This window comes from Cololabis saira, chromosome 15, assembly GCF_033807715.1.
Source record: "Cololabis saira isolate AMF1-May2022 chromosome 15, fColSai1.1, whole genome shotgun sequence".
NCBI lineage: Eukaryota > Metazoa > Chordata > Actinopteri > Beloniformes > Belonidae > Cololabis > Cololabis saira.
In genome coordinates this window covers 3668214-3680541 of record NC_084601.1, presented here as the reverse complement: position 1 = coordinate 3680541, position 12328 = coordinate 3668214, and the positions used below count along the sequence as shown (strand labels likewise).

General features: G+C 42.7%; 1 protein-coding gene across 1 annotated transcript in view; it reads right to left on the bottom strand.

Moving 5' to 3' along the window:
• The window catches only part of rbms3 (RNA binding motif, single stranded interacting protein), a 511349-nt gene that overhangs the window by 343126 nt on the left and 155895 nt on the right, over positions 1-12328 (bottom strand). The window lies entirely within an intron of this gene.

The following is a 12328-nucleotide window of genomic DNA, read 5'->3' as shown; positions in this document are numbered from 1 at the left end:
AATTGTAGCAGTAATAGGTTGGTAACACGACTACAGAGGCTGCCAGTTCTCATATCTGGTAAGCACTACATTGTTTGATAATTAGCGACACTGACATTCATAGGGGGATGCTATGCATCTTAATTAGTAGCATGGATGAGCGATTTAGTAATAACAAACCCCCGCACCCTGCCCACCTCTACCTCCACGCGCAGCCGGATTCACCGACTTACACACAAGAGAAGCCGCCCCGAGTAGCTGTCTGTGATGGTTTGGGATTTAATGACAACTCGGATGCATTCATTTCACCTAATGTAATGGTAATTTATGAAGAAATTCAATGATTCAAAAATCAATGATTGAAGAATGCTGCACACTTGCATGCAGAGGCGCGCCAATTAATTCTTCAAAAACATCCCTTTTGCCTCGTTCGGGCTTTTGATTTTTGGAGACTGTGAAGCCGGCAGGACGACATCACGTTCCTTAACGGCCGGCGTATTAACACAAGCCCATTTCACAGCGTTCACAATCCTCTCCCCCGGTAACAAATCTCTCAAAGGTTGACGGCATACCAGAGCTGCTGACATTTCTCTCTCTTTCTTCATCTCAGTCACTCACATACTCATACACTACGTTCACACTGCAGGCCTTAATGCTCAATTCAGATTTTTTCCCATATCCGATTTTTTTGTGTGGCTGTTCACATTATCTTTTAAAATGTGTCCTATATCAGACTCGAGTGTGAACGCATCGCGGCCTGAACTGACCCATGTCAGAGGAACAATAACAAAGACGTCACACACAGCACGCCGTCATGCGGCGGTAAACATGGAGGCAACAGAAGTGAGCGTACATGGGTATATTCTGAAGTTGTTGTGTGGTGGAAGCCGACGAAACTGTGAGCAAGTGTTAATGAAGAGGAGAAGGAGGAGAAACAAAGACGCATTTTTAATAATGGCTTTTTGTGGAGCGATGGCTGCCCCGAGAAAAAAATCGAAATGTCGAGAAAAAAGTCGAAATGTTGAGATTAATGTTGAAGTGTTGAGAAAAAAGTCAAATTGTCGAGAAAAAAGTCGAAATGTTGTGAAAAAAATCTAAATTTCGAGAAAAAAGTCGAAATGTCTAGAAAAAAGTCAAAATGTCGAGAAAAAAGTCGAAATGTCGAGAAAAAAATCTAAATTTCGAGAAAAAAGTCGAAATGTCTAGAAAAAAGTCAAAATGTCGAGAAAAAAGTCGAAATGTCGAGAAAAAAATCAACATTTCGAGAAAAAAGTCGAAATGTCGAGAAAAAAGTCGAAATGTCGAGAAAAAAGTTGAAATGTCGCGATTAATGTTGAAGTGTTGAGAAAAAAGTCAAAATGTCGAGAAAAAAGTCGAATTGTCGAGAAAAAAGTTGAAATGTCGCGATTAATGTTGAAGTGTTGAGAAAAAAGCCAAAATGTCGAGAAAAAAGTCGAAATGTCGAGAAAAAAATCAAAATTTCGAGAAAAAAGTTGAAATGTCGGGAAAAAAGTCGAAATGTCGAGAAAAAAGTCGAAATGTCGAAAAAAAGTTGAAATGTCGCAATTTAAAAGGAAAGGAAAAAGGAAGAAAAAAAGAGAAAAAAAACCATGGAGGCAACAGAAGTGAGCGTACATGGGTTTATTTTGAAGTTGTTGTGTGGTGGAAGCCGACGAAACTGTGAGCAAGTGTTAATGAAGAGGAGAAGGAGGAGAAAGAAAGCTGCATTTTTAATAATGTCTTTTTGTGGAGCGATGGCTGCCTCGTCTGTAGAGAGGTGTGTGTGGATGTGGACTCGGAGTCAGGAGTGGTGGGATCATGATGTGATGAACATCTTTACAGAGACAGATTTCATCCAGAATTTCAGGATGTGGAGGGCTACCTTCCAATACATCTATAATAATACATCAATACTGTCCCTCCACGGATTAGCTCCGTCGCCGCTATCCTCCATGTTTGTCTTGACCTTTTCCGATCTCTTCCGGGTGACTCCCGCCCCCGCCAGAGCAGTATTATGACAACGGTCGCTCTGTGACGTCAAAGTCGCATTCATTCCGACCTGGCTGTTCACACTGATGTCGCATTGCAAAACATCAGACCTGTATCCGATTTAGAACCACATATGGAAGACCTGAATCTGATTTGAAAAGATCAGATTCCATGTGACTTGTGCTGTTCACACTGTCATAAACAAATCAGATCTGAGTCACATAGTTCAGACTGCCAGCCAATATCCGATTTTTAGCCCATCCAGATTGAAACTGGATGACTCTTTTGAAGTCTGAACAGTCCCAAACCGCATGATATCCGATTTTTGCAAACCAGATCAAAACCACCTCCGGGAGGTAGTTTCATATCGCATTTGGACAGATGCGTCTCAGTCTGAACAGCTCCAAACACTCAGATCGGATATGACTGTCCCAGACGCTCCAAACCACCATTTCCAGTTGTGGAGCTACTCCTCCTTTCACAGAGAGCATGTACAATCTCTGATGTCACGTCAAAAACTATTATTTGTAGTTTAAGTGTTGCAAATTCACATTACAAATCATGTTTTAATAGCAGAAAAAAAGACTGCATTTCCACGTAGGTGCGGGTCGTGTACCCTACGCCGTAGACTCTGCGGTGGTGTAACGCGGAACCATAAATCAGCCTTCAGTCGCGCTGTGAGCCTGAACCTGCAGCCCGTCAGCCCCTCTCCTCCTAGGAGGAGAGGTTATGGAGCGGGGCTGCCAGTTATTCATTGCTGGTTCGTTTTGTTAACTCTGAGCTTTGTTGGTTGGTTTGTTAGTTTGCTGGTGGTTTTGTTATGAACACCTTTCTCTGTTTCTCATTTTGCTGGGACGTCGGGTCCCTCCGCCGAGACACAACTTTTGCGGTATGCGTTCATTGTTATGTTTAAAAATGATGCGCAGTGCCGACCCAATCAGAAACGGTACAGATATTTTGGGACTTTTTTATATATATTAAAAAATAGAATTATAAAAAAATAAAGGATCCCCATAACCTTTGATCGGGTGGGCAGGACGCACGTTTGGGTGGACACAGCCCACCCCTGCTCCAAAACCAGCCTCGAGTTCCAGTAACAGAGGTCCGACGGGAGGATTAGAGTGAGATGGGGCGGTGTCAAACGATTTAAAATATTGCACAGTGTATGCCCAGCTTTACAGGTATGGAACAGCATGTGAGCTGGCTCCATATTGTTATTGTTTTTGATGTCGCAATTACATGACTTCACACAATACACGCGCTGGGTGACGCCTCTGCTCCGACGTCGTTGCTACGGCAACCCGTTAGATCAGTCAATGATGTGGCCCAGTCTGAACAGAGCCAGATCCCATTTGGACACTTGCTAAAAACAGTGTGGACAGTCAGCCCTGAAAATCGGATATGAGAAGGAATCAGATATGAATCAGATTTGCCTGCAGTCTGAACGCGGCCATATGAGCAAAAACTCAGATTTGGGTCACTTGGGAACTGCAGTGTGAACGTAGCCATAGAGACACATGATTTCTCACAATTTAACCCAGGTCTGGGCGATATATCGAGATTTTAATATATATCGATATATTTTCAAACTCGATATGGTACGAGACAATATCGTTTATATCGATATAGCTTATTTTGTGACAAATTGACTGTACATCAACGCTGACCCCTCGCGCTGGCAGAAAAGTACCTCTGTGTGCTGAAACCTGACAGTGTTGACAGGTTAGTTTTCCTGGCACAAAATCTGTAAAATGTACAGTTTTGACTTGTTGTAATTATTCGAGATTTGCTCAAAGAGATGCAATATCTGTTTCATGTTTTATTTGAGATTTGTACAAATGTTTTGTTATTTGCACAACTGTCAACCTCAGTGGAAAAGTCTGCCTGTTACTGTCTACATTGTATTAATTGCACAGTGTATTTTAATTTAATTGTTATGCAGAAAAGGGATATTTGTTTTATTTTATTCAAGAAGCATTTTTATTCTATATATACAGGCAGTTTATTTTTATTTCATTTGTTTTATACATTTTGATATTGTGCAGACCTCTGTTAATAAAGGAACCTGTGTGACATTTGGCACGAGGCTTTGTATTAAAACTGACTGTTTTTTTAAGGGTTTGCCTCAGAAAAAATGATGCTAACAGAGATGCTATGCTATAATGCTTTGGGGGAAACCACAATTATGGCACAGAAAAAATATCGAGATATATATCGAGTATCGCCATTCAGCTAGAACTTCTTCTTAATAACCAGAACGTGTGGCTTTAAAATCGGACATTTATTCTCCTTAAAACAAGTTGCAGCAGTCAGTTAGAATCTAAAGCTAACGGTTAACACACGTTAGGCCATTTCCAGTAGACTTCAAAATAAAAGCATTTCCATTTGAAACTGGAAATAGGTTATTTTCAGTACAATCCATTTAACGTTTATGTTCATGATCACTTTACTGTAAATAGCTGTAAATAAACTGTAAATACTAAATGTAAATAAACCGTAAATAATGTAAATAGTGCATCTTACACATTTTTACTTTTAACAGCATTTTAACATTTAACAGCTTTAAGTAAACAGGAATTATCTGTTTAAATCCCTAATAATAAAACAATTCACAACAGCACGTGGCTTTGTATTAAAACTGACAGTTTTTTTAAGGGTTTGCCTTAGAAAAAAATGAAGCTAACGGAGATGCTAACAGAGATGCTAACAGAGATGCTAACAGAGATGCTATGCTATAATGCTTTGGGGGAAAACCCAATTATGTCACAGAAAAAATATCGATATATATTGAGTATCCCCATTCAGCTAGAAAATATCGAGATATGACTTTTGGTCCATATCGCCCAGCCCTACATTAACCTCTCTCTTCTTCTTACGGGCGTCTTCAGCCTTTCTCTCCCTCTAAAATACTTTTTCTCACTCTGTATCTCTCTTTCCCTCTGAGTTTTTTTTCCCCCTACACATTAACACCCCACCAGCTCCCCATCTTGAAATTCATCAGTGGAGGAACGCGGGGGGAAATGAAATCTGGGGCTGTGATTTATTAGTTATTGTGATCCCAGCGTTCGGCGGGATGTATCAGAGACGGGGGTCACGTCTGTGTTAATTAAAATTTGGTGGCGGATTAAAAGCAGTCAATGGTGCCCTCTGATCCACCGTTTCAGAAGGAAAGTGTAATTAGAAAAGGATAATAGCTGTTAGATTGGAGGAGGAGGAGGAGGAGGAGGAGGAGGAGGAGGAGGAGGAGGAGGAGGAAGAGGAGAAGGAGGAGGAGAAGTAGAGGAGGATGAGGAGGTCGCTGTTACGGTTGCAACATAAACTTGGTGACGATTTTGCACTCGTACAAGTACGACAACACACAAACAACTTAGTTTATCACCTGTGATTGTGCAGCGTACACAAACATCAAAGGTCTTGCTATCTTTTTTGGTGTGTGTTCCGTGGTTGTACAGACGGGTCACTTTCTTGTTGCATGGTGGAGTGTGCGCACCGAGTAATCTGGAAATCATAACCTGTGGCTGGAGAGGAATTGATCACGAGGACTAATTAATGTCCAACTGTTAGAGACGGGCCGGGCCGGGGGGGGGGGGGACTCTTTAAATGTGGAAGGATGAAGCGCCGGAGTAAATTGATTCAAGTAAGACTGTAAAAAATACTAGGTCTCCTTTTCTAAAATGCATATTTATCAAGAACTATTTGTTCAAGCAGCATCAATTAAACAATATCCACCTATTTTATTAACTAAGCTTAACCCTTGTGCTGTCTTCGGTTCAAGGAAGGAGGAAGGGAAGAAGGGAGGAAAGAAGGAAGGGAGGGAGAAAAGAAGGAAGGAAGGAAGGAAAGAAGGGAGGAAAGAAGGAAGGAGGGGAGAAAAGAAGGAAGGAAAGAAAGGAGGAAAGACAGAAGGAAGGGAGAAAAGAAGGAAGGAAGGAAAGGAGGAAAGACAGAAGGAAGGGAGGAAAGAAGGAAGGAAGGGAGAAAAGAAGGAAGGGAGAAAAGAAGGAAGGAAGGGAGAAAAGAAGGAAGGAAGGGAGAAAAGAAGGAAGGAAGGGAGAAAAGAAGGAAGGAAAGAAAGGAGGAAAGACAGAAGGAAGGGAGGAAAGAAGGAAGGAAGGGAGAAAAGAAGGAAGGGAGAAAAGAAGGAAGGAAGGGAGAAAAGAAGGAAGGAAGGGAGAAAAGAAGGAAGGAAGGGAGAAAAGAAGGAAGGAAAGAAAGGAGGAAAGACAGAAGGAAGGGAGGAAAGAAGGAAGGAAGGGAGAAAAGAAGGAAGGGAGAAAAGAAGGAAGGAAGGGAGAAAAGAAGGAAGGAAGGGAGAAAAGAAGGAAGGAAGGGAGAAAAGAAGGAAGGAAGGAAAGGAGAAAAGGGAGAAGGAAGGAGAGAGCAGGAGGAAAGAAGGAACAGGAGAATTACCCAAAGACAGTACAAGGGTTAAAATATGTAATTAATGAAATTGCACAAAGTATCTTTATTTTATAATAAATACATTTTGTTAAGGAACGGGTAAATAAGATATCTTTCACAACCACCCCCCCAAAAAAAAAAAAAAAAAACTGAGCCCAAAAAAGAAAGAAAATATGAAATGAATATTTGCTGCATAAAATATGGATAACTACTACTGTGATTTACTACTACTGTCATTCAGCAGATGCTTTTATCCAAAGCAACTAACATGTGAATAAATATGGATATTCATAAATATAGGCTAGCTGAAAGTAAAATTTGTGATTTAATACTATTCAACTACCACTTAAAGTCCTACAATAAACAAAAAAACTAAAGGGTGAAAGAGTTGGGACGTGTCTTACAACATGTAGCTTTATGGCACCATGTCACACATCAATAACCATGGCAAAGGCGGTTAAGAGAATCAGAAGTAACAAGAGACCAAACGAATAAATCTCCGGCGGTATCATAAAACAGATTGATCTTGTTTCCATTTTTTTACGGCTTATGGCATAGCAGCTATGCGTGACACAAAAAGAGACAAGGAAAGGTAAAAAATTAAAACTTATGTTGTAAAATCAGAGGGACGTGAAGCACTTACTGTATCTACCCATAATTTAATATCAGATCTACACAATCAAGTGTAGGTCGTACGAGAAAGCCGACGTGAAGAACCAAAGACAAAGTTACCAACATGGCAAAAATCCCAACAGTGCAACGCGCCATGATGGCCCGACACCAAACCCTTAAAATATATCAAACTGCAATGTGTTGAACTCTGCTAGACGCCATTCAAATAATATACTGTACTGTACTGGTCCGACCCTCACAGTGGTTGAGACCAACAAATTATTACTATTAAAAGGAAATTATATCAATACTGAAACATTAATGTGTCTGCAGCATTTCACTGAGTTGGAGAAATTTTAAATATGATTATTTACAGTTTTATATGCAGATATACAGGAATAATTTGAGTGGAAGGAGGAGAAGAAAACACTTTTAATAAAATAATAATTTCAGTGTTTTGGTGAGGTAAATAATTTCATATCAAAAGTTTATTGGGAAAAAGTTTACTTATAGCTATCAGAAAAAGGAATTTGTCTTTTTGGAAAATGTTAGACAATGAACTGGAGGCCAAAGGTTTTAATCTTTACCACTTTGTCCTCTTTTAAAAGATTATAATATGCTGCAGCCTAAGCAGCATGTTGCTGTATGGGAACACCAACAAGCTCAGGCTCGCTTTCAGTTCAGTCAGAGAGGTGATCATCGTGGCACGGGCACGGGAACACCTGCAGTACTCTGGATTCAGAGACGCCAAAGTGTCCGGGGCAGGGATCGTTGAGGACAGGGAGAAAGTGGAGGGCAGCCGATGAGGTCCAGCAAGCAGAGTCACGACTGAAGCACAGGGTCATCCTGGGAACAGTGGCGCAAGGCAGAGCCGGACCTGGGGAGACAACCAGCAACCCGTTTCGACCATGCCAGCGGAAGAGAGAGGCAGAGGTTGGTGCAGGAGGAGGTGTGCGAGCTTCAGTCGAGGAGGAGAGAACAAGCAGAGCAGTGGCCATGCAGCAGCAGGGCGCCTGGATGAAGTGGAAGCAGGCGATGGAGCGGAGCGTAACCTGGAAGGACATCTGGCAGTGGAATCCCCAGAGGATCAAGTTCTTGATCCAGGGAGTTTACGATGTCCTCCCGAGCCCATCCAACCTGTGCACATGGGGAATGTAGAAACACCTGCTTGCCCCCTGTGTTCCAAAACAGGGACACATCCTGAGTAGCTGCTCCAAGGCACTGTGTGAGGGGCCGGTATCGATGGAGGCACGACCAGGTCCTCAAATCCATCGCTGAAGCAATCAGCAAGGGGATAGAGGGAAGTCGATACACCCAAGCCACAGCTAAGGCCATCTGCTTTGTCAGGGAAGGACAAAGGCCGGAGAAAACACAGAGAAACTGCTCTACTGGTTTGCTCTGCATGGCCCGAGACTCGGTGATGACAGTTGACCTGGAAAGACAACTGAAGATTCCACCACACATCACCCAGTCAGGATTGAGACCTGATATCATCTTGGTCTCAGAGGCAACAAAGCAACTCTTCTTGCTGGAGCTGACGGTTCCCTGGGAGGAGAGGATGGAGGAGGGCCCATGAAAGAAAGAGGGAGATGGTGGAGAGGAGGGGGTCGGGGGAACGGGTGGAAGACCAAGTGTATGCCAGTGGAGGTGGGCAGTCGGGGGATTGCCAGCCACTCCTGAGCAAAGCCTACAGCACACTAGGCATAACGGGTGCCAACCGTAGAAGTGCCATAGGCAACAATGTGGAGGCAGCAGAAAAAGCCTCCAGATGGCTCTGGTTGAAAAGGGGAGAGCAGTGGTTGTAGTGGGGGTAGCATGCCACTTGGACATAGGCCGAGACTTGATCACCTCGACCGGGTCGCCTGGATGAGGGAGTCTGTTTCAAGACCCGAAACACCCAGTGAGTCCAGGATACAACACTGATGATGTGTCCAAGTTTGTGCATCAGCAGATGTATTGTTAACAATATGCAGTCTTAAAGGAGCCGTCTGTAAGAAATGGCCAAAACTGGTACTGCAGTCACTTTCAAAATATTGTTGAGCGGCGTGTACCCTCCCCCTCCTCCCCCCGACCAGAGGTTGACAGGTAGGCTGCAGAATGCAGCAGGAACGTAGGCTGCCATGGCTTTGATAATTAGAGCCGAGCTGGCAACCCGATTGCCGAAACACTACTGACTTGGTGATTGGGAGATAGGTGGAGGGTGGAGCTTCAGAAACAATACTGACTTGGTGATTGGGAGATAGGTGGAGGGTGGAGCTTCAGGCCAAAACAAAAAATGACAACATAAACATCAGTTGAGGGCTGCAACTCCTTTTTAAACTGGAATATCCTGGCTTGAGTGCTGTTGTCAGTGAAGTATTTGAAATTAACATGATTTTTAAATGTCTGTTGACATATCGGGGTCATTTTATGATTCGTTTTATTATTGCTCTTACATACAGCTCCTTTAATTTTCAGCAGACTTTGGAGGGTTGTTTTTCTCTTTGGATGCACCTTACAGAGCCAGAAACACTGCTGGCTTTGAGCGCCATCCCTGCTGAGATCTGAGTCACTGATATCTTAATTTTGATGTAAAAGATTAGAAATGTTGGAAAAAGAAACAAAACAGGTATCTTTCTAGGTCACAGAGAAGCAGAAATTGTTGCATAGTTAAGTTTTTACTCTGACTATTTGATGTTAAAGGGCAGCGTTCATGTGTGATGAGACACACAATCGACTTTCTTATTTCTGTCATTTGGGAGAACTTCTCAAATAGAAGACAGATCGTCCTCATTCACACTCGTTAGAGCGTTTTAACCCTTGTGCTGTCTTTTGGGTCAAAATGACCCAATTCTTCCTTCCTTCTTTCCTCCTGCCATGCTCTCTCCTTCCTTCTCCTTCTTCTTTCCTCCTTTTTTACCCTCCTTTACTCCTTTTTCTTCCTACCTCCCTTTTGTCATTCATTCCTTTATTACCTTCTTTGCTTTTCCTTCCTTCTTTCCTTATTTTCTCCATTCCTTCCTTCTTCCCTCCCTTCTTTATTTCCTTTTCTCCATTCCTTCCTCCCTCCCTTCTTTCCTTTTCTCTCTTCTTTCTTTTCTCCCTTCCTCCCTTCCATCTTTTCTCCTTTCTTCCTTACTCCCTTTCCTACTTCCGTCCTTCTTTTCTCCTTTCTTCCTTCCTTCCATCTTTTCTCCCTTTCCTACTTCCTTCCTTATTTTCTCCTTTCTTCCTTACTTCCTTCTTTCCTTCCTTCCATCTTTTCTCCATTTCCTACTTCCTTCCTTCTTTTCTCCTTTCTTCCTTACTTCCTTCTTTCCTCCCTTCCATCTTTTCTCCCTTCCTTACTCCCTTTCCTACATCCTTCCTTCCTTCCTTCCTTCCTTCCTTCCTTCCTTCCTTCCTTCCTTCCTTCCTTCCTTCCTTCCTTCCTTCCTTCCTTCCTTCCTTCCTTTCTACCTTCCTCCCTTCCTCTCTTCCTTCCTTCCTTCCTTCCTTCCTTCCTTCCTTCCTTCCTTCCTTCCTTCCTTCCTTCCTTCCTTCCTTCCTTCCTTCCTTCCTTCCTTCCTTCCTTCCTTCCTTCCTTCCTTTCTACCTTCCTCCCTTCCATCTTTTCTCCCTTCCTTACTCCATTTCTATTTCCTTCCTTCTTTTCTCCTTTCTTCCTTACTTCCTTCTTTCCTCCCTTCCATCTTTTCTCCCTTCCTTACTCCCTTTCCTACATCCTTCCTTCCTTTCCTTCCTTCCTTCCTTCCTTCCTTCCCTTCCTTCCTTCCTTCCTTCCTTCCTTCCTTCCTTCCTTCCTTCCTTCCTTCCTTCCTTCCTTCCTTCCTTCCTTCCTTCTTTTCTCCCTTCCTTTCTACCTTCCTCCCTTCCATCTTTTCTCCCTTCCTTCCTTTCTCCTTTCTTCCTTTCTCCCTTCTTTCCTCCCTTCCTTTCTCCCTTCTTTCCTCCCTTCCTTTCTTCCATCTTTTCTCCCTTCCTTACTCCCTTTGCTACTTCCTTCCTTCCTTCCTTCCTTCCTTCCTTCCTTCCTTCCTTCCTTCCTTCCTTCCTTCCTTCCTTCCTTCCTTCCTTCCTTCTTTCCTTCTTTCCTTCCTTCCTTCCTTCCTTCCTTCCTTCCTTCCTTCCTTCCTTCCTTCCTTCCTTCCTTCCTTCCTTCTTTTCTCCTTCCTTCCTTTCTTCCTTCTTTCCTTCATTCCTTCTTTTCTCCCTTCCCCCTCAGCAAAAGGGTTAACAACAGAGTCCTGGAATCACAACGTGGCTGAGTTCCCCTCGGGGGAAAACACTCACTTTAATAATCAGAATTATTCCAGCAGTGGATACTTACAACCACTGATTACAAATTTAATATTCACACCACAACCACCTGGAGTGCACTTATCAAACTTTAAACAGGATGAGGATTTTGGAAATCACCGACCTACATTCAGACTGCTCTGAGTTGGAAGGAGAGACGGCGGAGGAAAGAAGAAGCACAATTGAAAAGGTGTATAAAAGAAAAGCAGAGTGGGGACGGGGCTGTTTGGGGTCAGCTGGATGCGTTTAAGGAGACTGAACTGACGCTTAAAGAGCTGCCAGCAGTAATAGATCCAGTTCGCTCTTCCCCAGAGCAGTTATTGTAGCTCATATAAGCATAATGATTTCTATAATGTGGAATGTTTGATCTTTAGCCACAGGGTGGAACTGGTAAAGGCCTGTTTTGTTGTAAAATAAAATGATAATTGAGTGATATGGAGACATTATGAGCCTCCATTTCTGCTTTTATCAAGCAGAAGCTTTATGGAGGGATATTCAAGTGTACTGTACACTGAGTTTATTTGAACTACTGTGACTCATCCAATGTATTTAGACAAAGAAAAACAGATCTATGCATAATATGTAATTTCTCAAGCTTTATTTTTATGTAGGATTGGAGATAAAGTGCACTGCATTTTCTCATTTTGATTCTGATATGAATCATACTATCCAAGGAAATATACACAATGGGACTGGACCGGAAACCTCATTACAGTTATTCTGTACTTTCCAGGGCAGTCAGATTCGTTTGCAAAGGGAGTGGAATTCAATCAAGGCTGCCTTTTGTCACCGACTGTTCATAGCGTTTACGGACAGGTCAAAGACCACCGAGTCGTGATCTTCATGACAGCAGAAAGTAAGGGTAACAATGTATCGTGCCACGAAACTTTGCGATACAAAAACGATACGTGTCGTGGAGGTGACAAACTGTATCACGATATTGGGTTATTAATATTAATCTATTGTGTTGACTAGTAACGACCGCGCCTCGACCCGTGGACCAAAATCTTCCTCCACTCAGAAGAAACTAGTACCGTTTTGGTCCCGATCACGGGACTCTTGGGGGTTT